The 24,072-nt window shown below is 39.0% G+C and overlaps 15 non-coding genes across 15 annotated transcripts; all 15 read right to left on the bottom strand.

The window, feature by feature from the left end:
* Positions 1-80: 80 nt before the first annotated feature.
* On the bottom strand, positions 81-152 carry trnac-gca (transfer RNA cysteine (anticodon GCA)). Its single transcript has one exon. It is a non-coding gene; the product is annotated as a tRNA-Cys (tRNA).
* An 859-nt stretch (positions 153-1,011) lies between these two features.
* trnac-gca (transfer RNA cysteine (anticodon GCA)) lies at positions 1,012-1,083 on the bottom strand. The gene has a single exon. It is a non-coding gene; the product is annotated as a tRNA-Cys (tRNA).
* Positions 1,084-1,942: 859 nt separating this feature from the next.
* Positions 1,943-2,014, bottom strand: trnac-gca (transfer RNA cysteine (anticodon GCA)). Its single transcript has one exon. It is a non-coding gene; the product is annotated as a tRNA-Cys (tRNA).
* Positions 2,015-2,873: 859 nt separating this feature from the next.
* trnac-gca (transfer RNA cysteine (anticodon GCA)) lies at positions 2,874-2,945 on the bottom strand. The gene has a single exon. It is a non-coding gene; the product is annotated as a tRNA-Cys (tRNA).
* Positions 2,946-3,804: 859 nt separating this feature from the next.
* Positions 3,805-3,876, bottom strand: trnac-gca (transfer RNA cysteine (anticodon GCA)). Its single transcript has one exon. It is a non-coding gene; the product is annotated as a tRNA-Cys (tRNA).
* A 1,790-nt stretch (positions 3,877-5,666) lies between these two features.
* Positions 5,667-5,738, bottom strand: trnac-gca (transfer RNA cysteine (anticodon GCA)). Its single transcript has one exon. It is a non-coding gene; the product is annotated as a tRNA-Cys (tRNA).
* An 859-nt stretch (positions 5,739-6,597) lies between these two features.
* Positions 6,598-6,669, bottom strand: trnac-gca (transfer RNA cysteine (anticodon GCA)). Its single transcript has one exon. It is a non-coding gene; the product is annotated as a tRNA-Cys (tRNA).
* An 859-nt stretch (positions 6,670-7,528) lies between these two features.
* On the bottom strand, positions 7,529-7,600 carry trnac-gca (transfer RNA cysteine (anticodon GCA)). Its single transcript has one exon. It is a non-coding gene; the product is annotated as a tRNA-Cys (tRNA).
* Positions 7,601-9,390: 1,790 nt separating this feature from the next.
* On the bottom strand, positions 9,391-9,462 carry trnac-gca (transfer RNA cysteine (anticodon GCA)). Its single transcript has one exon. It is a non-coding gene; the product is annotated as a tRNA-Cys (tRNA).
* A 1,790-nt stretch (positions 9,463-11,252) lies between these two features.
* On the bottom strand, positions 11,253-11,324 carry trnac-gca (transfer RNA cysteine (anticodon GCA)). Its single transcript has one exon. It is a non-coding gene; the product is annotated as a tRNA-Cys (tRNA).
* An 859-nt stretch (positions 11,325-12,183) lies between these two features.
* Positions 12,184-12,255, bottom strand: trnac-gca (transfer RNA cysteine (anticodon GCA)). The gene has a single exon. It is a non-coding gene; the product is annotated as a tRNA-Cys (tRNA).
* A 1,790-nt stretch (positions 12,256-14,045) lies between these two features.
* trnac-gca (transfer RNA cysteine (anticodon GCA)) lies at positions 14,046-14,117 on the bottom strand. Its single transcript has one exon. It is a non-coding gene; the product is annotated as a tRNA-Cys (tRNA).
* A 1,790-nt stretch (positions 14,118-15,907) lies between these two features.
* trnac-gca (transfer RNA cysteine (anticodon GCA)) lies at positions 15,908-15,979 on the bottom strand. The gene has a single exon. It is a non-coding gene; the product is annotated as a tRNA-Cys (tRNA).
* Positions 15,980-16,838: 859 nt separating this feature from the next.
* Positions 16,839-16,910, bottom strand: trnac-gca (transfer RNA cysteine (anticodon GCA)). The gene has a single exon. It is a non-coding gene; the product is annotated as a tRNA-Cys (tRNA).
* Positions 16,911-18,700: 1,790 nt separating this feature from the next.
* On the bottom strand, positions 18,701-18,772 carry trnac-gca (transfer RNA cysteine (anticodon GCA)). The gene has a single exon. It is a non-coding gene; the product is annotated as a tRNA-Cys (tRNA).
* Between the last annotated feature and the right edge of the window lie 5,300 nt (positions 18,773-24,072).

Below are 24,072 nucleotides of genomic sequence, written 5' to 3'. Positions count from 1 at the left end.
GGTACATTTTAGATTGAGTAACAACTCGTGAAAAATAGCACTCCATCTCTAAAGACTGACTTAGAAAGTACATGTCTACAAGGGGGCACTAGGATTTGAACCTGGGACCTCCTGATCTGCAGTCAAATGCTCTACCACTGAGCTATACCCCCTAAGTCTGATCATCCAAAATTGGAAAAAATGGTCTAACAAGGGCCATTTTAGATGGAGAGTTATTTTGCCTAATCAAGAATGCTCCCCCTTAGAAAACACACCAGTAATGCATTTGATTTCAAGTGGATCGAACATTTTTAACCTGACACCTCTGGATCTCAAGAGTAAAACACTACCCACTCTGTTTGGAACTGTTTGACTGAGAGAAACAACATCTAATGACGGACATTTTAGATTGAGCAACATAATCTAAAAAAGATTACTCCAACCGTCAAGATACACTTAGAAAGCACTTCATTTTAACTTCTCTCATTCCCCTCCCATCCGGTCCCAGCTTCATTCCATGTTGTACTGACTGTTGACATCTAGTGGAAGGCGTTTGAAGTGCAAACAGATCCATATATTACAGGGAATTGAATAGGCGATGACTTTAACAATGACCACTCTCAGAATTTTCACTTCCTGTTTGGATTTTTTCTCAGGTTTTTGCCTGCCATATGAGTTCTGTTATACTCACAGGCATCATTCAAACAGTGTTAGAAGCTTGAGAGTGTTATCTATCCAAAATTAATAATAATTTGCATATATTAGCATCTGGGACAGAGTAGGAGGCAGTTCACTATGGGCACGCAATTCATCCAAAAGTGAAAATGCTGCCCCCTATATCAAAGAAGTTAACGGTGCACCAGAATTTGAATCTGGGACCTGTTGATCTGCAGTCTATTGCACTTCCAACTTCGTTTGGAACTGTCTGACTGAGAGAAAAAAGATCTAATAAGGTACATTTTAGATTGAGTAACAACTCGTGAAAAATAGCACTCCATCTCTAAAGACTGACTTAGAAAATACATGTCTACAAGGGGGCACTAGGATTTGAACCTGGTACCTCTTGATCTGCAGTCAAATGCTCTACCACTGAGCTATACCCCCTAAGTCTGATGATCCAAAATTAGAAAAAATGGTCTAACAAGGGCCATTTTAGATGGAGAGTTATTTTGCCTAATCAAGAACGCTCCCTCTTAGAAAACACACCAGTAATGCATTTGATTTCAAGTGGATCGAACATTTTTAACCTGACACCTCTGGATCTCAAGAGTAAAACACTACCCACTCTGTTTGGAACTGTTTGACTGAGAGAAACAACATCTAATGACGGACATTTTAGAATGAGCAGCATAATCTAAAAAAGATTATTCCAACCGTCAAGATACACTTAGAAAGCACTTCATTTTAACTTCTCTCATTCCCCTCCCATCCGGTCCCAGCTTCATTCCATGTTGTACTGACTGTTGACATCTAGTGGAAGGCGTTTGAAGTGCAAACAGATCCATATATTACAGAGAATTGAATAGGCGATGACTTTAACAATGACCACTCTCAGAATTTTCACTTCCTGTTTGTATTTTTTCTCAGGTTTTTGCCTGCCATATGAGTTCTGTTATACTCACAGACATCATTCAAACAGTTTTAGAAGCTTGAGAGTGTTTTCTATCCAAAATTAATAATAATTTGCATATATTAGCATCTGGGACAGAGTAGGAGGCAGTTCACTATGGGCATGCAATTCATCCAAAAGTGAAAATGCTGCCCCCTATATCAAAGAAATTAACGGCGCACCAGAATTTGAATCTGGGACCTCTTGATCTGCAGTCTATTGCACTTCCAACTTCGTTTGGAACTGTCTGACTGAGAGAAAAAAGATCTAATAAGGTACATTTTAGATTGAGTAACAACTCGTGAAAAATAGCACTCCATCTCTAAAGACTGACTTAGAAAGTACATGTCTACAAGGGGGCACTAGGATTTGAACCTGGGACCTCCTGATCTGCAGTCAAATGCTCTACCACTGAGCTATACCCCCTAAGTCTGATCATCCAAAATTGGAAAAAATGGTCTAACAAGGGCCATTTTAGATGGAGAGTTATTTTGCCTAATCAAGAATGCTCCCCCTTAGAAAACACACCAGTAATGCATTTGATTTCAAGTGGATCGAACATTTTTAACCTGACACCTCTGGATCTCAAGAGTAAAACACTACCCACTCTGTTTGGAACTGTTTGACTGAGAGAAACAACATCTAATGACGGACATTTTAGATTGAGCAACATAATCTAAAAAAGATTACTCCAACCGTCAAGATACACTTAGAAAGCACTTCATTTTAACTTCTCTCATTCCCCTCCCATCCGGTCCCAGCTTCATTCCATGTTGTACTGACTGTTGACATCTAGTGGAAGGCGTTTGAAGTGCAAACAGATCCATATATTACAGGGAATTGAATAGGCGATGACTTTAACAATGACCACTCTCAGAATTTTCACTTCCTGTTTGGATTTTTTCTCAGGTTTTTGCCTGCCATATGAGTTCTGTTATACTCACAGGCATCATTCAAACAGTGTTAGAAGCTTGAGAGTGTTATCTATCCAAAATTAATAATAATTTGCATATATTAGCATCTGGGACAGAGTAGGAGGCTGTTCACTATGGGCACGCAATTCATCCAAAAGTGAAAATGCTGCCCCCTATATCAAAGAAGTTAACGGGGCACCAGAATTTGAATCTGGGACCTCTTGATCTGCAGTCTATTGCACTTCCAACTTCGTTTGGAACTGTCTGACTGAGAGAAAAAAGATCTAATAAGGTACATTTTAGATTGAGTAACAACTCGTGAAAAATAGCACTCCATCTCTAAAGACTGACTTAGAAAGTACATGTCTACAAGGGGGCACTAGGATTTGAACCTGGGACCTCCTGATCTGCAGTCAAATGCTCTACCACTGAGCTATACCCCCTATGTCTGATCATCCAAAATTGGAAAAAATGGTCTAACAAGGGCCATTTTAGATGGAGAGTTATTTTGCCTAATCAAGAATGCTCCCCCTTAGAAAACACACCAGTAATGCATTTGATTTCAAGTGGATCGAACATTTTTAACCTGACACCTCTGGATATCAAGAGTAAAACACTACCCACTCTGTTTGGAACTGTTTGACTGAGAGAAACAACATCTAATGACGGACATTTTAGATTGAGCAACATAATCTAAAAAAGATTACTCCAACCGTCAAGATACACTTAGAAAGCACTTCATTTTAACTTCTCTCATTCCCCTCCCATCCGGTCCCAGCTTCATTCCATGTTGTACTGACTGTTGACATCTAGTGGAAGGCGTTTGAAGTGCAAACAGATCCATATATTACAGAGAATTGAATAGGCGATGACTTTAACAATGACCACTCTCAGAATTTTCACTTCCTGTTTGTATTTTTTCTCAGGTTTTTGCCTGCCATATGAGTTCTGTTATACTCACAGACATCATTCAAATAGTTTTAGAAGCTTGAGAGTGTTTTCAATCCAAAATTAATAATAATTTGCATATATTAGCATCTGGGACAGAGTAGGAGGCAGTTCACTATGGGCGCACAATTCATCCAAAAGTGAAAATGCTGCCCCCTATATCAAAGAAGTTAACGGGGCACCAGAATTTGAATCTGGGACCTGTTGATCTGCAGTCTATTGCACTTCCAACTTCGTTTGGAACTGTCTGACTGAGAGAAAAAAGATCTAATAAGGTACATTTTAGATTGAGTAACAACTCGTGAAAAATAGCACTCCATCTCTAAAGACTGACTTAGAAAGTACATGTCTACAAGGGGGCACTAGGATTTGAACCTGGGACCTCTTGATCTGCAGTCAAATGCTCTACCACTGAGCTATACCCCCTATGTCTGATCATCCAAAATTGGAAAAAATGGTCTAACAAGGGCCATTTTAGATGGAGAGTTATTTTGCCTAATCAAGAATGCTCCCCCTTAGAAAACACACCAGTAATGCATTTGATTTCAAGTGGATCGAACATTTTTAACCTGACACCTCTGGATCTCAAGAGTAAAACACTACCCACTCTATTTGGAACTGTTTGACTGAGAGAAACAACATCTAATGACGGACATTTTAGATTGAGCAACATAATCTAAAAAAGATTACTCCAACCGTCAAGATACACTTAGAAAGCACTTCATTTTAACTTCTCTCATTCCCCTCCCATCCGGTCCCAGCTTCATTCCATGTTGTACTGACTGTTGACATCTAGTGGAAGGTGTTTGAAGTGCAAACAGATCCATATATTACAGAGAATTGAATAGGCGATGACTTTAACAATGACCACTCTCAGAATTTTCACTTCCTGTTTGTATTTTTTCTCAGGTTTTTGCCTGCCATATGAGTTCTGTTATACTCACAGACATCATTCAAACAGTTTTAGAAGCTTGAGAGTGTTTTCTATCCAAAATTAATAATAATTTGCATATATTAGCATCTGGGACAGAGTAGGAGGCAGTTCACTATGGGCATGCAATTCATCCAAAAGTGGAAATGCTGCCCCCTATATCAAAGAAGTTAACGGCGCACCAGAATTTGAATCTGGGACCTCTTGATCTGCAGTCTATTGCACTTCCAACTTCGTTTGGAACTGTCTGACTGAGAGAAAAAAGATCTAATAAGGTACATTTTAGATTGAGTAACAACTTGTGAAAAATAGCATTCCATCTCTAAAGACTGACTTAGAAAGTACATGTCTACAATGGGGCACTAGGATTTGAACCTGGGACCTCTTGATCTGCAGTCAAATGCTCTACCACTGAGCTATACCCCCTAGGTCTGATCATCCAAAATTGGAAAAAATGGTTAAACAAGGGCCATTTTAGATGGAGAGTTATTTTGCCTAATCAAGAACGCTCCCTCTTAGAAAACACACCAGTAATGCATTTGATTTCAAGTGGATCGAACATTTTTAACCTGACACCTCTGGATCTCAAGAGTAAAACACTCCCCACTCTGTTTGGAACTGTTTGACTGAGAGAAACAACATCTAATGACGGACATTTTAGATTGAGCAACATAATCTAAAAAAGATTACTCCAACCGTCAAGATACACTTAGAAAGCACTTCATTTTAACTTCTCTCATTCCCCTCCCATCCGGTCCCAGCTTCATTCCATGTTGTACTGACTGTTGACATCTAGTGGAAGGCGTTTGAAGTGCAAACAGATCCATATATTACAGAGAATTGAATAGGCGATGACTTTAACAATGACCACTCTCAGAATTTTCACTTCCTGTTTGTATTTTTTCTCAGGTTTTTGCCTGCCATATGAGTTCTGTTATACTCACAGGCATCATTCAAACAGTTTTAGAAGCTTGAGAGTGTTTTCTATCCAAAATTAATAATAATTTGCATATATTAGCATCTGGGACAGAGTAGGAGGCAGTTCACTATGGGCATGCAATTCATCCAAAAGTGAAAATGCTGCCCCCTATATCAAAGAAGTTAACGACGCACCAGAATTTGAATCTGGGACCTCTTGATCTGCAGTCTATTGCACTTCCAACTTCGTTTGGAACTGTCTGACTGAGAGAAAAAAGATCTAATAAGGTACATTTTAGATTGAGTAACAACTCGTGAAAAATAGCACTCCATCTCTAAAGACTGACTTAGAAAGTACATGTCTACAAGGGGGCACTAGGATTTGAACCTGGGACCTCCTGATCTGCAGTCAAATGCTCTACCACTGAGCTATACCCCCTATGTCTGATGATCCAAAATTGGAAAAAATGGTCTAACAAGGGCCATTTTAGATGGAGAGTTATTTTGCCTAATCAAGAATGCTCCCTCTTAGAAAACACACCAGTAATGCATTTGATTTCAAGTGGATCGAACATTTTTAACCTGACACCTCTGGATCTCAAGAGTAAAACACTACCCACTCTGTTTGGAACTGTTTGACTGAGAGAAACAACATCTAATGACGGACATTTTAGATTGAGCAACATAATCTAAAAAAGATTACTCCAACCGTCAAGATACACTTATAAAGCACTTCATTTTAACTTCTCTCATTCCCCTCCCATCCGGTCCCAGCTTCATTCCATGTTGTACTGACTGTTGACATCTAGTGGAAGGCGTTTGAAGTGCAAACAGATCCATATATTACAGAGAATTGAATAGGCGATGACTTTAACAATGACCACTCTCAGAATTTTCACTTCCTGTTTGTATTTTTTCTCAGGTTTTTGCCTGCCATATGAGTTCTGTTATACTCACAGACATCATTCAAACAGTTTTAGAAGCTTGAGAGTGTTTTCTATCCAAAATTAATAATAATTTGCATATATTAGCATCTGGGACAGAGTAGGAGGCAGTTCACTATGGGCATGCAATTCATCCAAAAGTGAAAATGCTGCCCCCTATATCAAAGAAGTTAACGGCGCACCAGAATTTGAATCTGGGACCTCTTGATCTGCAGTCTATTGCACTTCCAACTTCGTTTGGAACTGTCTGACTGAGAGAAAAAAGATCTAATAAGGTACATTTTAGATTGAGTAACAACTCGTGAAAAATAGCATTCCATCTCTAAAGACTGACTTAGAAAGTACATGTCTACAAGGGGGCACTAGGATTTGAACCTGGGACCTCTTGATCTGCAGTCAAATGCTCTACCACTGAGCTATACCCCCTATGTCTTATCACCCAAAATTGGAAAAAATGGTCTAACAAGTGCCTTTTTAGATGGAGAGTTATTTTGCCTAATCAAGAACGCTCCCTCTTAGAAAACACACCAGTAATGCATTTGATTTCAAGTGGATCGAACATTTTTAACCTGACACCTCTGGATCTCAAGAGTAAAACACTACCCACTCTGTTTGGAACTGTTTGACTGAGAGAAACAACATCTAATGACGGACATTTTAGATTGAGCAACATAATCTAAAAAAGATTACTCCAACCGTCAAGATACACTTAGAAAGCACTTCATTTTAACTTCTCTCATTCCCCTCCCATCCGGTCCCAGCTTCATTCCATGTTGTACTGACTGTTGACATCTAGTGGAAGGCGTTTGAAGTGCAAACAGATCCATATATTACAGAGAATTGAATAGGCGATTACTTTAACAATGACCACTCTCAGAATTTTCACTTCCTGTTTGTATTTTTTCTCAGGTTTTTGCCTGCCATATGAGTTTTGTTATACTCACAGACATCATTCAAACAGTTTTAGAAGCTTGAGAGTGTTTTCTATCCAAAATTAATAATAATTTGCATATATTAGCATCTGGGACAGAGTAGGAGGCAGTTCACTATGGGCATGCAATTCATCCAAAAGTGAAAATGCTGCCCCCTATATCAAAGAAGTTAACGGCGCACCAGAATTTGAATCTGGGACCTCTTGATCTGCAGTCTATTGCACTTCCAACTTCGTTTGGAACTGTCTGACTGAGAGAAAAAAGATCTAATAAGGTACATTTTAGATTGAGTAACAACTCGTGAAAAATAGCATTCCATCTCTAAAGACTGACTTAGAAAGTACATGTCTACAAGGGGGCACTAGGATTTGAACCTGGGACGTCTTGATCTGCAGTCAAACGCTCTACCACTGAGCTATACCCCCTATGTCTTATCACCCAAAATTGGAAAAAATGGTCTAACAAGTGCCTTTTTAGATGGAGAGTTATTTTGCCTAATCAAGAACGCTCCCTCTTAGAAAACACACCAGTAATGCATTTGATTTCAAGTGGATCGAACATTTTTAACCTGACACCTCTGGGTCTCAAGAGTAAAACACTACCCACTCTGTTTGGAACTGTTTGACTGAGAGAAACAACATCTAATGACGGACATTTTAGATTGAGCAACATAATCTAAAAAAGATTACTCCAACCGTCAAGATACACTTAGAAAGCACTTCATTTTAACTTCTCTCATTCCCCTCCCATCCGGTCCCAGCTTCATTCCATGTTGTACTGACTGTTGACATCTAGTGGAAGGCGTTTGAAGTGCAAACAGATCCATATATTACAGAGAATTGAATAGGTGATGACTTTAACAATGACCACTCTCAGAATTTTCACTTCCTGTTTGTATTTTTTCTCAGGTTTTTGCCTGCCATATGAGTTCTGTTATACTCACAGACATCATTCAAACAGTTTTAGAAGCTTGAGAGTGTTTTCTATCCAAAATTAATAATAATTTGCATATATTAGCATCTGGGACAGAGTAGGAGGCAGTTCACTATGGGCACGCAATTCATCCAAAAGTGAAAATGCTGCCCCCTATATCAAAGAAGTTAACGGCGCACCAGAATTTGAATCTGGGACCTCTTGATCTGCAGTCTATTGCACTTCCAACTTCGTTTGGAACTGTCTGACTGAGAGAAAAAAGATCTAATAAGGTACATTTTAGATTGAGTAACAACTCGTGAAAAATAGCACTCCATCTCTAAAGACTGACTTAGAAAGTACATGTCTACAAGGGGGCACTAGGATTTGCACCTGGGACCTCTTGATCTGCAGTCAAATGCTCTACCACTGAGCTATACCCCCTAAGTCTGATGATTCAAAATTGGAAAAAATGGTCTAACAAGGGCCATTTTAGATGGAGAGTTATTTTGCCTAATCAAGATCGCTCCCTCTTAGAAAACACACCAGTAATGCATTTGATTTCAAGTGGATCGAACATTTTTAACCTGAAACCTCTGGATCTCAAGAGTAAAACACTACCCACTCTGTTTGGAACTGTTTGACTGAGAGAAACAACATCTAATGACGGACATTTTAGATTGAGCAACATAATCTAAAAAAGATTACTCCAACCGTCAAGATACACTTATAAAGCACTTCATTTTAACTTCTCTCATTCCCCTCCCATCCGGTCCCAGCTTCATTCCATGTTGTACTGACTGTTGACATCTAGTGGAAGGCGTTTGAAGTGCAAACAGATCCATATATTACAGAGAATTGAATAGGCGATGACTTTAACAATGACCACTCTCAGAATTTTCACATCCTGTTTGTATTTTTTCTCAGGTTTTTGCCTGCCATATGAGTTCTGTTATACTCACAGACATCATTCAAACAGTTTTAGAAGCTTGAGAGTGTTTTCTATCCAAAATTAATAATAATTTGCATATATTAGCATCTGGGACAGAGTAGGAGAAAGTTCACTATGGGCATGCAATTCATCCAAAAGTGAAAATGCTGCCCCCTATATCAAAGAAGTTAACGGCGCACCAGAATTTGAATCTGGGACCTCTTGATCTGCAGTCTATTGCACTTCCAACTTCGTTTGGAACTGTCTGACTGAGAGAAAAAACATCTAATAAGGTACATTTTAGATTGAGTAACAACTCGTGAAAAATAGCAATCCATCTCTAAAGACTGACTTAGAAAGTACAAGTCTACAAGGGGGCACTAGGATTTGAACCTGGGACCTCTTGATCTGCAGTCAAATGCTCTACCACTGAACTATACCCCCTATGTCTGATCATTCAAAATTGGAAAAAATGGTCTAACAAGGGCCATTTTAGACGGAGAGTTATTTTGCCTAATCAAGAACGCTCCCTCTTAGAAAACACACCAGTAATGCATTTGATTTCAAGTGGATCGAACATTTTTAACCTGACACCTCTGGATCTCAAGAGTAAAACACTACCCACTCTGTTTGGAACTGTTTGACTGAGAGAAACAACATCTAATGACGGACATTTTAGATTGAGTAACATAATCTAAAAAAGATTACTCCAACCGTCAAGATACACTTAGAAAGCACTTCATTTTAACTTCTCTCATTCCCCTCCCATCCGGTCCCAGCTTCATTCCATGTTGTACTGACTGTTGACATCTAGTGGAAGGCGTTTGAAGTGCAAACAGATCCATATATTACAGAGAATTGAATAGGCGATGACTTTAACAATGACCACTCTCAGAATTTTCACTTCCTGTTTGTATTTCTTCTCAGGTTTTTGCCTGCCATATGAGTTCTGTTATACTCACAGACATCATTCAAACAGTTTTAGAAGCTGGAGAGTGTTTTCTATCCAAAATTAATAATAATTTGCATATATTAGCATCTGGGACAGAGTAGGAGGCAGTTCACTATGGGCACGCAATTCATCCAAAAGTGAAAATGCTGCCCCCTATATCAAAGAAGTTAACGGCGCACCAGAATTTGAATCTGGGACCTCTTGATCTGCAGTCTATTGCACTTCCAACTTCGTTTGGAACTGTCTGACTGAGAGAAAAATGATCTAATAAGGTACATTTTAGATTGAGTAACAACTCGTGAAAAATAGCACTCCATCTCTAAAGATGGACTTAGAAAGTACATGTCTACAAGGGGGCACTAGGATTTGAACCTGGGAACTCTTGATCTGCAGTCAAATGCTCTACCACTGAACTATACCCCCTATGTCTGATCATCCAAAATTGGAAAAAATGGTCTAACAAGGGCCATTTTAGATGGAGAGTTATTTTGCCTAATCAAGAACGCTCCCTCTTAGAAAACACACCAGTAATGCATTTGATTTCAAGTGGATCGAACATTTTTAACCTGACACCTCTGGATCTCAAGAGTAAAACACTACCCACTCTGTTTGGAACTGTTTGACTGAGAGAAACAACATCTAATGACGGACATTTTAGATTGAGTAACATAATCTAAAAAAGATTACTCCAACCGTCAAGATACACTTAGAAAGCACTTCATTTTAACTTCTCTCATTCCCCTCCCATCCGGTCCCAGCTTCATTCCATATTGTACTGACTGTTGACATCTAGTGGAAGGCGTTTGAAGTGCAAACAGATCCATATATTACAGAGAATTGAATAGGCGATGACTTTAACAATGACCACTCTCAGAATTTTCACTTCCTGTTTGTATTTTTTCTCAGGTTTTTGCCTGCCATATGAGTTCTGTTATACTCACAGACATCATTCAAACAGTTTTAGAAGCTTGAGAGTGTTTTCTATCCAAAATTAATAATAATTTGCATATATTAGCATCTGGGACAGAGTAGGAGGCAGTTCACTATGGGCATGCAATTCATCCAAAAGTGAAAATGCTGCCCCCTATATCAAAGAAGTTAACGGCGCACCAGAATTTGAATCTGGGACCTCTTGATCTGCAGTCTATTGCACTTCCAACTTCGTTTGGAACTGTCTGACTGAGAGAAAAAAGATCTAATAAGGTACATTTTAGATTGAGTAACAACTCGTGAAAAATAGCATTCCATCTCTAAAGACTGACTTAGAAAGTACATGTCTACAAGGGGGCACTAGGATTTGAACCTGGGACCTCTTGATCTGCAGTCAAATGCTCTACCACTGAGCTATACCCCCTATGTCTTATCACCCAAAATTGGAAAAAATGGTCTAACAAGTGCCTTTTTAGATGGAGAGTTATTTTGCCTAATCAAGAACGCTCCCTCTTAGAAAACACACCAGTAATGCATTTGATTTCAAGTGGATCGAACATTTTTAACCTGACACCTCTGGATCTCAAGAGTAAAACACTACCCACTCTGTTTGGAACTGTTTGACTGAGAGAAACAACATCTAATGACGGACATTTTAGATTGAGCAACATAATCTAAAAAAGATTACTCCAACCGTCAAGATACACTTAGAAAGCACTTCATTTTAACTTCTCTCATTCCCCTCCCATCCGGTCCCAGCTTCATTCCATGTTGTACTGACTGTTGACATCTAGTGGAAGGCGTTTGAAGTGCAAACAGATCCATATATTACAGAGAATTGAATAGGCGATTACTTTAACAATGACCACTCTCAGAATTTTCACTTCCTGTTTGTATTTTTTCTCAGGTTTTTGCCTGCCATATGAGTTTTGTTATACTCACAGACATCATTCAAACAGTTTTAGAAGCTTGAGAGTGTTTTCTATCCAAAATTAATAATAATTTGCATATATTAGCATCTGGGACAGAGTAGGAGGCAGTTCACTATGGGCATGCAATTCATCCAAAAGTGAAAATGCTGCCCCCTATATCAAAGAAGTTAACGGCGCACCAGAATTTGAATCTGGGACCTCTTGATCTGCAGTCTATTGCACTTCCAACTTCGTTTGGAACTGTCTGACTGAGAGAAAAAAGATCTAATAAGGTACATTTTAGATTGAGTAACAACTCGTGAAAAATAGCATTCCATCTCTAAAGACTGACTTAGAAAGTACATGTCTACAAGGGGGCACTAGGATTTGAACCTGGGACGTCTTGATCTGCAGTCAAACGCTCTACCACTGAGCTATACCCCCTATGTCTTATCACCCAAAATTGGAAAAAATGGTCTAACAAGTGCCTTTTTAGATGGAGAGTTATTTTGCCTAATCAAGAACGCTCCCTCTTAGAAAACACACCAGTAATGCATTTGATTTCAAGTGGATCGAACATTTTTAACCTGACACCTCTGGGTCTCAAGAGTAAAACACTACCCACTCTGTTTGGAACTGTTTGACTGAGAGAAACAACATCTAATGACGGACATTTTAGATTGAGCAACATAATCTAAAAAAGATTACTCCAACCGTCAAGATACACTTAGAAAGCACTTCATTTTAACTTCTCTCATTCCCCTCCCATCCGGTCCCAGCTTCATTCCATGTTGTACTGACTGTTGACATCTAGTGGAAGGCGTTTGAAGTGCAAACAGATCCATATATTACAGAGAATTGAATAGGTGATGACTTTAACAATGACCACTCTCAGAATTTTCACTTCCTGTTTGTATTTTTTCTCAGGTTTTTGCCTGCCATATGAGTTCTGTTATACTCACAGACATCATTCAAACAGTTTTAGAAGCTTGAGAGTGTTTTCTATCCAAAATTAATAATAATTTGCATATATTAGCATCTGGGACAGAGTAGGAGGCAGTTCACTATGGGCACGCAATTCATCCAAAAGTGAAAATGCTGCCCCCTATATCAAAGAAGTTAACGGCGCACCAGAATTTGAATCTGGGACCTCTTGATCTGCAGTCTATTGCACTTCCAACTTCGTTTGGAACTGTCTGACTGAGAGAAAAAAGATCTAATAAGGTACATTTTAGATTGAGTAACAACTCGTGAAAAATAGCACTCCATCTCTAAAGACTGACTTAGAAAGTACATGTCTACAAGGGGGCACTAGGATTTGCACCTGGGACCTCTTGATCTGCAGTCAAATGCTCTACCACTGAGCTATACCCCCTAAGTCTGATGATTCAAAATTGGAAAAAATGGTCTAACAAGGGCCATTTTAGATGGAGAGTTATTTTGCCTAATCAAGATCGCTCCCTCTTAGAAAACACACCAGTAATGCATTTGATTTCAAGTGGATCGAACATTTTTAACCTGAAACCTCTGGATCTCAAGAGTAAAACACTACCCACTCTGTTTGGAACTGTTTGACTGAGAGAAACAACATCTAATGACGGACATTTTAGATTGAGCAACATAATCTAAAAAAGATTACTCCAACCGTCAAGATACACTTATAAAGCACTTCATTTTAACTTCTCTCATTCCCCTCCCATCCGGTCCCAGCTTCATTCCATGTTGTACTGACTGTTGACATCTAGTGGAAGGCGTTTGAAGTGCAAACAGATCCATATATTACAGAGAATTGAATAGGCGATGACTTTAACAATGACCACTCTCAGAATTTTCACATCCTGTTTGTATTTTTTCTCAGGTTTTTGCCTGCCATATGAGTTCTGTTATACTCACAGACATCATTCAAACAGTTTTAGAAGCTTGAGAGTGTTTTCTATCCAAAATTAATAATAATTTGCATATATTAGCATCTGGGACAGAGTAGGAGAAAGTTCACTATGGGCATGCAATTCATCCAAAAGTGAAAATGCTGCCCCCTATATCAAAGAAGTTAACGGCGCACCAGAATTTGAATCTGGGACCTCTTGATCTGCAGTCTATTGCACTTCCAACTTCGTTTGGAACTGTCTGACTGAGAGAAAAAACATCTAATAAGGTACATTTTAGATTGAGTAACAACTCGTGAAAAATAGCAATCCATCTCTAAAGACTGACTTAGAAAGTACAAGTCTACAAGGGGGCACTAGGATTTGAACCTGGGACCTCTTGATCTGCAGTCAAATGCTCTACCACTGAACTATACCCCCTATGTCTGATCATTCAAAATTGGAAAAAATGGTCTAACAAGGGCCATTTTAGACGGAGAGTTATTTTGCCTAATCAAGAACGCTCCCTCTTAGAAAACACACCAGTAATGCATTTGATTTCAAGTGGATCGAACATTTTTAACCTGACACCTCTGGATCTCAAGAGTAAAACACTACCCACTCTGTTTGGAACTGTTTGACTGAGAGAAACAACATCTAATGACGGACATTTTAGATTGAGTAACATAATCTAAAAAAGATTACTCCAACCGTCAAGATACACTTAGAAAGCACTTCATTTTAACTTCTCTCATTCCCCTCCCATCCGGTCCCAGCTTCATTCCATGTTGTACTGACTGTTGACATCTAGTGGAAGGCGTTTGAAGTGCAAACAGATCCATATATTACAGAGAATTGAATAGGCGATGACTTTAACAATGACCACTCTCAGAATTTTCACTTCCTGTTTGTATTTCTTCTCAGGTTTTTGCCTGCCATATGAGTTCTGTTATACTCACAGACATCATTCAAACAGTTTTAGAAGCTGGAGAGTGTTTTCTATCCAAAATTAATAATAATTTGCATATATTAGCATCTGGGACAGAGTAGGAGGCAGTTCACTATGGGCACGCAATTCATCCAAAAGTGAAAATGCTGCCCCCTATATCAAAGAAGTTAACGGCGCACCAGAATTTGAATCTGGGACCTCTTGATCTGCAGTCTATTGCACTTCCAACTTCGTTTGGAACTGTCTGACTGAGAGAAAAATGATCTAATAAGGTACATTTTAGATTGAGTAACAACTCGTGAAAAATAGCACTCCATCTCTAAAGATGGACTTAGAAAGTACATGTCTACAAGGGGGCACTAGGATTTGAACCTGGGAACTCTTGATCTGCAGTCAAATGCTCTACCACTGAACTATACCCCCTATGTCTGATCATCCAAAATTGGAAAAAATGGTCTAACAAGGGCCATTTTAGATGGAGAGTTATTTTGCCTAATCAAGAACGCTCCCTCTTAGAAAACACACCAGTAATGCATTTGATTTCAAGTGGATCGAACATTTTTAACCTGACACCTCTGGATCTCAAGAGTAAAACACTACCCACTCTGTTTGGAACTGTTTGACTGAGAGAAACAACATCTAATGACGGACATTTTAGATTGAGTAACATAATCTAAAAAAGATTACTCCAACCGTCAAGATACACTTAGAAAGCACTTCATTTTAACTTCTCTCATTCCCCTCCCATCCGGTCCCAGCTTCATTCCATATTGTACTGACTGTTGACATCTAGTGGAAGGCGTTTGAAGTGCAAACAGATCCATATATTACAGAGAATTGAATAGGCGATGACTTTAACAATGACCACTCTCAGAATTTTCACTTCCTGTTTGTATTTTTTCTCAGGTTTTTGCCTGCCATATGAGTTCTGTTATACTCACAGACATCATTCAAACAGTTTTAGAAGCTTGAGAGTGTTTTCTATCCGAAATTAATAATAATTTGCATATATTAGCATCTGGGACAGAGTAGGAGGCAGTTCACTATGGGCATGCAATTCATCCAAAAGTGAAAATGCTGCCCCCTATATCAAAGAAGTTAACGGCGCACCAGAATTTGAATCTGGGACCTCTTGATCTGCAGTCTATTGCACTTCCAACTTCGTTTGGAACTGTCTGACTGAGAGAAAAAGTATCTAATAAGGTACATTTTAGATTGAGTAACAACTCGTGAAAAATAGCACTCCATCTCTAAAGACTGACTTAGAAAGTACATGTCTACAAGGGGGCACTAGGATTTGAACCTGGGACCTCTTGATCTGCAGTCAAATGCTCTACCACTGAACTATACCCCCTATGTCTGATCATCCAAAATTGGAAAAAATGGTCTAACAAGGGCCATTTTAGATGGAGAGTTATTTTGCCTAATCAAGAACGCTCCCTCTTAGAAAACACACCAGTAATGCATTTGATTTCAAGTGGATCGAACATTTTTAACCTGACACCTCTGGATCTCAAGAGTAAAACACTACCCACTCTGTTTGGAACTGTTTGACTGAGAGAAAAACCATCTAATGACGGACATTTTAGAATGAGTAACATAATCTAAAAAAGATTACTCCAACCGTCAAGATACACTTAGAAAGCACTTCATTTTAACTTCTCTCATTCCCCTCCCATCCGGTCCCAGCTTCATTCCATGTTTTACTGACTGTTGACATCTAGTGGAAGGCGTTTGAAGTGCAAACAGATCCATATATTACAGAGAATTGAATAGGCGATGACTTTAACAATGACCACTCTCAGAATTTTCACTTCCTGTTTGGATTTTTTCTCAGGTTTTTGCCTGCCATATGAGTTCTGTTATACTCACAGACATCATTCAAACAGTTTTAGAAGCTTGAGAGTGTTTTCTATCCAAAATTAATAATAATTTGCATATATTAGCATCTGGGACAGAGTAGGAGGCAGTTCACTATGGGCACGCAATTCATCCAAAAGTGAAAATGCTGCCCCCTATATCAAAGAAGTTAACGGCGCACCAGAATTTGAATCTGGGACCTCTTGATCTGCAGTCTATTGCACTTCCAACTTCGTTTGGAACTGTCTGACTGAGAGAAAAAAGATCTAATAAGGTACATTTTAGATTGAGTAACAACTCGTGAAAAATAGCACTCCATCTCTAAAGACTGACTTAGAAAGTACAAGTCTACAAGGGGGCACTAGGATTTGAACCTGGGACCTCTTGATCTGCAGTCAAATGCTCTACCACTGAACTATACCCCCTATGTCTGATCATCCAAAATTGGAAAAAATGGTCTAACAAGGGCCATTTTAGACGGAGAGTTATTTTGCCTAATCAAGAACGCTCCCTCTTAGAAAACACACCAGTAATGCATTTGATTTCAAGTGGATCGAACATTTTTAACCTGACACCTCTGGATCTCAAGAGTAAAACACTACCCACTCTGTTTGGAACTGTTTGACTGAGAGAAACAACATCTAATGACGGACATTTTAGATTGAGTAACATAATCTAAAAAAGATTACTCCAACCGTCAAGATACACTTAAAAAGCACTTCATTTTAACTTCTCTCATTCCCCTCCCATCCGGTCCCAGCTTCATTCCATGTTGTACTGACTGTTGACATCTAGTGGAAGGCGTTTGAAGTGCAAACAGATCCATATATTACAGAGAATTGAATAGGCGATGACTTTAACAATGACCACTCTCAGAATTTTCACTTCCTGTTTGTATTTCTTCTCAGGTTTTTGCCTGCCATATGAGTTCTGTTATACTCACAGACATCATTCAAACAGTTTTAGAAGCTGGAGAGTGTTTTCTATCCAAAATTAATAATAATTTGCATATATTAGCATCTGGGACAGAGTAGGAGGCAGTTCACTATGGGCACGCAATTCATCCAAAAGTGAAAATGCTGCCCCCTATATCAAAGAAGTTAACGGCGCACCAGAATTTGAATCTGGGACCTCTTGATCTGCAGTCTATTGCACTTCCAACTTCGTTTGGAACTGTCTGACTGAGAGAAAAATGATCTAATAAGGTACATTTTAGATTGAGTAACAACTCGTGAAAAATAGCACTCCATCTCTAAAGATGGACTTAGAAAGTACATGTCTACAAGGGGGCACTAGGATTTGAACCTGGGAACTCTTGATCTGCAGTCAAATGCTCTACCACTGAACTATACCCCCTATGTCTGATCATCCAAAATTGGAAAAAATGGTCTAACAAGGGCCATTTTAGATGGAGAGTTATTTTGCCTAATCAAGAACGCTCCCTCTTAGAAAACACACCAGTAATGCATTTGATTTCAAGTGGATCGAACATTTTTAACCTGACACCTCTGGATCTCAAGAGTAAAACACTACCCACTCTGTTTGGAACTGTTTGACTGAGAGAAACAACATCTAATGACGGACATTTTAGATTGAGTAACATAATCTAAAAAAGATTACTCCAACCGTCAAGATACACTTAGAAAGCACTTCATTTTAACTTCTCTCATTCCCCTCCCATCCGGTCCCAGCTTCATTCCATATTGTACTGACTGTTGACATCTAGTGGAAGGCGTTTGAAGTGCAAACAGATCCATATATTACAGAGAATTGAATAGGCGATGACTTTAACAATGACCACTCTCAGAATTTTCACTTCCTGTTTGTATTTTTTCTCAGGTTTTTGCCTGCCATATGAGTTCTGTTATACTCACAGACATCATTCAAACAGTTTTAGAAGCTTGAGAGTGTTTTCTATCCGAAATTAATAATAATTTGCATATATTAGCATCTGGGACAGAGTAGGAGGCAGTTCACTATGGGCATGCAATTCATCCAAAAGTGAAAATGCTGCCCCCTATATCAAAGAAGTTAACGGCGCACCAGAATTTGAATCTGGGACCTCTTGATCTGCAGTCTATTGCACTTCCAACTTCGTTTGGAACTGTCTGACTGAGAGAAAAAGTATCTAATAAGGTACATTTTAGATTGAGTAACAACTCGTGAAAAATAGCACTCCATCTCTAAAGACTGACTTAGAAAGTACATGTCTACAAGGGGGCACTAGGATTTGAACCTGGGACCTCTTGATCTGCAGTCAAATGCTCTACCACTGAACTATACCCCCTATGTCTGATCATCCAAAATTGGAAAAAATGGTCTAACAAGGGCCATTTTAGATGGAGAGTTATTTTGCCTAATCAAGAACGCTCCCTCTTAGAAAACACACCAGTAATGCATTTGATTTCAAGTGGATCGAACATTTTTAACCTGACACCTCTGGATCTCAAGAGTAAAACACTACCCACTCTGTTTGGAACTGTTTGACTGAGAGAAAAACCATCTAATGACGGACATTTTAGAATGAGTAACATAATCTAAAAAAGATTACTCCAACCGTCAAGATACACTTAGAAAGCACTTCATTTTAACTTCTCTCATTCCCCTCCCATCCGGTCCCAGCTTCATTCCATGTTTTACTGACTGTTGACATCTAGTGGAAGGCGTTTGAAGTGCAAACAGATCCATATATTACAGAGAATTGAATAGGCGATGACTTTAACAATGACCACTCTCAGAATTTTCACTTCCTGTTTGGATTTTTTCTCAGGTTTTTGCCTGCCATATGAGTTCTGTTATACTCACAGACATCATTCAAACAGTTTTAGAAGCTTGAGAGTGTTTTCTATCCAAAATTAATAATAATTTGCATATATTAGCATCTGGGACAGAGTAGGAGGCAGTTCACTATGGGCATGCAATTCATCCAAAAGTGAAAATGCTGCCCCCTATATCAAAGAAGTTAACGGCGCACCAGAATTTGAATCTGGGACCTCTTGATCTGCAGTCTATTGCACTTCCAACTTCGTTTGGAACTGTCTGACTGAGAGAAAAAAGATCTAATAAGGTACATTTTAGATTGAGTAACAACTCGTGAAAAATAGCACTCCATCTCTAAAGACTGACTTAGAAAGTACAAGTCTACAAGGGGGCACTAGGATTTGAACCTGGGACCTCTTGTTCTGCAGTCAAATGCTCTACCACTGAACTATACCCCCTATGTCTGATCATCCAAAATTGGAAAAAATGGTCTAACAAGGGCCATTTTAGACGGAGAGTTATTTTGCCTAATCAAGAACGCTCCCTCTTAGAAAACACACCAGTAATGCATTTGATTTCAAGTGGATCGAACATTTTTAACCTGACACCTCTGGATCTCAAGAGTAAAACACTACCCACTCTGTTTGGAACTGTTTGACTGAGAGAAACAACATCTAATGACGGACATTTTAGATTGAGTAACATAATCTAAAAAAGATTACTCCAACCGTCAAGATACACTTAGAAAGCACTTCATTTTAACTTCTCTCATTCCCCTCCCATCCGGTCCCAGCTTCATTCCATGTTGTACTGACTGTTGACATCTAGTGGAAGGCGTTTGAAGTGCAAACAGATCCATATATTACAGAGAATTGAATAGGCGATGACTTTAACAATGACCACTCTCAGAATTTTCACTTCCTGTTTGTATTTCTTCTCAGGTTTTTGCCTGCCATATGAGTTCTGTTATACTCACAGACATCATTCAAACAGTTTTAGAAGCTGGAGAGTGTTTTCTATCCAAAATTAATAATAATTTGCATATATTAGCATCTGGGACAGAGTAGGAGGCAGTTCACTATGGGCACGCAATTCATCCAAAAGTGAAAATGCTGCCCCCTATATCAAAGAAGTTAACGGCGCACCAGAATTTGAATCTGGGACCTCTTGATCTGCAGTCTATTGCACTTCCAACTTCGTTTGGAACTGTCTGACTGAGAGAAAAATGATCTAATAAGGTACATTTTAGATTGAGTAACAACTCGTGAAAAATAGCACTCCATCTCTAAAGATGGACTTAGAAAGTACATGTCTACAAGGGGGCACTAGGATTTGAACCTGGGAACTCTTGATCTGCAGTCAAATGCTCTACCACTGAACTATACCCCCTATGTCTGATCATCCAAAATTGGAAAAAATGGTCTAACAAGGGCCATTTTAGATGGAGAGTTATTTTGCCTAATCAAGAACGCTCCCTCTTAGAAAACACACCAGTAATGCATTTGATTTCAAGTGGATCGAACATTTTTAACCTGACACCTCTGGATCTCAAGAGTAAAACACTACCCACTCTGTTTGGAACTGTTTGACTGAGAGAAACAACATCTAATGACGGACATTTTAGATTGAGTAACATAATCTAAAAAAGATTACTCCAACCGTCAAGATACACTTAGAAAGCACTTAATTTTAACTTCTCTCATTCCCCTCCCATCCGGTCCCAGCTTCATTCCATGTTGTACTGACTGTTGACATCTAGTGGAAGGCGTTTGAAGTGCAAACAGATCCATATATTACAGAGAATTGAATAGGCGATGACTTTAACAATGACCACTCTCAGAATTTTCACTTCCTGTTTGTATTTTTTCTCAGGTTTTTGCCTGCCATATGAGTTCTGTTATACTCACAGACATCATTCAAACAGTTTTAGAAGCTTGAGAGTGTTTTCTACCCAAAATTAATAATAATTTGCATATATTAGCATCTGGGACAGAGTAGGAGGCAGTTCACTATGGGCATGCAATTCATCCAAAAGTGAAAATGCTGCCCCCTATATCAAAGAAGTTAACGGCGCACCAGAATTTGAATCTGGGACCTCTTGATCTGCAGTTTATTGCACTACCAACTTCGTTTGGAACTGTCTGACTGAGAGAAAAAAGATCTAATAAGGTACATTTTAGAATGAGTAACAACTCGTGAAAAATAGCACTCCATCTCTAAAGACTGACTTAGAAAGTACATGTCTACAAGAGGGCAATAGGATTTGAACCTGGGACCTCTTGATCTGCAGTCTAATGCTCTACCACTGAGCTATACCCCCTATGTCTGATCATCCAAAATTGGAAAAAATGGTCTAACAAGGGCCATTTTAGACGGAGAGTTATTTTGCCTAATCAAGAACGCTCCCTCTTAGAAAACACACCAGTAATGCATTTGATTTCAAGTGGATCGAACATTTTTAACCTGACACCTCTGGATCTCAAGAGTAAAACACTACCCGCTCTGTTTGGAACTGTTTGACTGAGAGAAACAACATCTAATGACGGACATTTTAGATTGAGTAACATAATCTAAAAAAGATTACTCCATCCGTCAAGATACACTTAGAAAGCACTTCATTTTAACTTCTCTCATTCCCCTCCCATCCGGTCCCAGCTTCATTCCATGTTGTACTGACTGTTGACATCTAGTGGAAGGCGTTTGAAGTGCAAACAGATCCATATATTACAGAGAATTGAATAGGCGATGACTTTAACAATGACCACTCTCAGAATTTTCACTTCCTGTTTGTATTTCTTCTCAGGTTTTTGCCTGCCATATGAGTTCTGTTATACTCACAGACATCATTCAAACAGTTTTAGAAGCTGGAGAGTGTTTTCTATCCAAAATTAATAATAATTTGCATATATTAGCATCTGGGACAGAGTAGGAGGCAGTTCACTATGGGCACGCAATTCATCCAAAAGTGAAAATGCTGCCCCCTATATCAAAGAAGTTAACGGCGCACCAGAATTTGAATCTGGGACCTCTTGATCTGCAGTCTATTGCACTTCCAACTTCGTTTGGAACTGTCTGACTGAGAGAAAAAAGATCTAATAAGGTACATTTTAGATTGAGTAACAACTCGTGAAAAATATCACTCCATCTCTAAAGATGGACTTAGAAAGTACATGTCTACAAGGGGGCACTAGGATTTGAACCTGGGAACTCTTGATCTGCAGTCAAATGCTCTACCACTGAACTATACCCCCTATGTCTGATCATCCAAAATTGGAAAAAATGGTCTAACAAGGGCCATTTTAGATGGAGAGTTATTTTGCCTAATCAAGAACGCTCCCTCTTAGAAAACACACCAGTAATGCATTTGATTTCAAGTGGATCGAACATTTTTAACCTGACACCTCTGGATCTCAAGAGTAAAACACTACCCACTCTGTTTGGAACTGTTTGACTGAGAGAAACAACATCTAATGACGGACATTTTAGATTGAGTAACATAATCTAAAAAAGATTACTCCAACCGTCAAGATACACTTAGAAAGCACTTCATTTTAACTTCTCTCATTCCCCTCCCATCCGGTCCCAGCTTCATTCCATGTTGTACTGACTGTTGACATCTAGTGGAAGGCGTTTGAAGTGCAAACAGATCCATATATTACAGAGAATTGAATAGGCGATGACTTTAACAATGACCACTCTCAGAATTTTCACTTCCTGTTTGGATTTTTTCTCAGGTTTTTGCCTGCCATATGAGTTCTGTTATACTCACAGGCATCATTCAAACAGTTTTAGAAGCTTGAGAGTGTTTTCTATCCAAAATTAATAATAATTTGCATATATTAGCATCTGGGACAGAGTAGGAGGCAGTTCACTATGGGCATGCAATTCATCCAAAAGTGAAAATGCTGCCCCCTATATCAAAGAAGTTAACGGCGCACCAGAATCTGAATCTGGGACCTCTTGATCTGCAGTCTATTGCACTTCCAACTTCGTTTGGAACTGTCTGACTGAGAGAAAAAAGATCTAATAAGGTACATTTTAGAATGAGTAACAACTCGTGAAAAATAGCACTCCATCTCTAAAGACTGACTTAGAAACTACATGTCTACAAGAGGGCACTGGGATTTGAACCTGGGACCTCTTGATCTGCAGTCAAATGCTCTACCACTTAGCTATACCCCCTATGTCTGATCATCCAAAATTGGAAAAAATGGTCTAACAAGGGCCATTTTAGACGGAGAGTTATTTTGCCTAATCAAGAACGCTCCCTCTTAGAAAACACACCAGTAATGCATTTGATTTCAAGTGGATCGAACATTTTTAACCTGACACCTCTGGATCTCAAGAGTAAAACACTACCCACTCTGTTTGGAACTGTTTGACTGAGAGAAACAACATCTAATGACGGACATTTTAGATTGAGTAACATAATCTAAAAAAGATTACTCCAACCGTCAAGATACACTTAGAAAGCACTTCATTTTAACTTCTCTCATTCCCCTCCCATCCGGTCCCAGCTTCATTCCATGTTGTACTGACTGTTGACATCTAGTGGAAGGCGTTTGAAGTGCAAACAGATCCATATATTACAGAGAATTGAATAGGCGATGACTTTAACAATGACCACTCTCAGAATTTTCACTTCCTGTTTGGATTTTTTCTCAGGTTTTTGCCTGCCATATGAGTTCTGTTATAATCACAGACATCATTCAAACAGTTTTAGAAGCTTGAGAGTGTTTTCTACCCAAAATTAATAATAATTTGCATATATTAGCATCTGGGACAGAGTATGAGGCAGTTCACTATGGGCATGCAATTCATCCAAAA

The sequence above is a fragment of the Salvelinus fontinalis genome, chromosome 29 (genome assembly GCF_029448725.1).
Source record: "Salvelinus fontinalis isolate EN_2023a chromosome 29, ASM2944872v1, whole genome shotgun sequence".
Classification (NCBI taxonomy): Eukaryota; Metazoa; Chordata; class Actinopteri; order Salmoniformes; family Salmonidae; genus Salvelinus; species Salvelinus fontinalis.
This window is presented reverse-complemented; position numbering and strand designations above follow the sequence as displayed.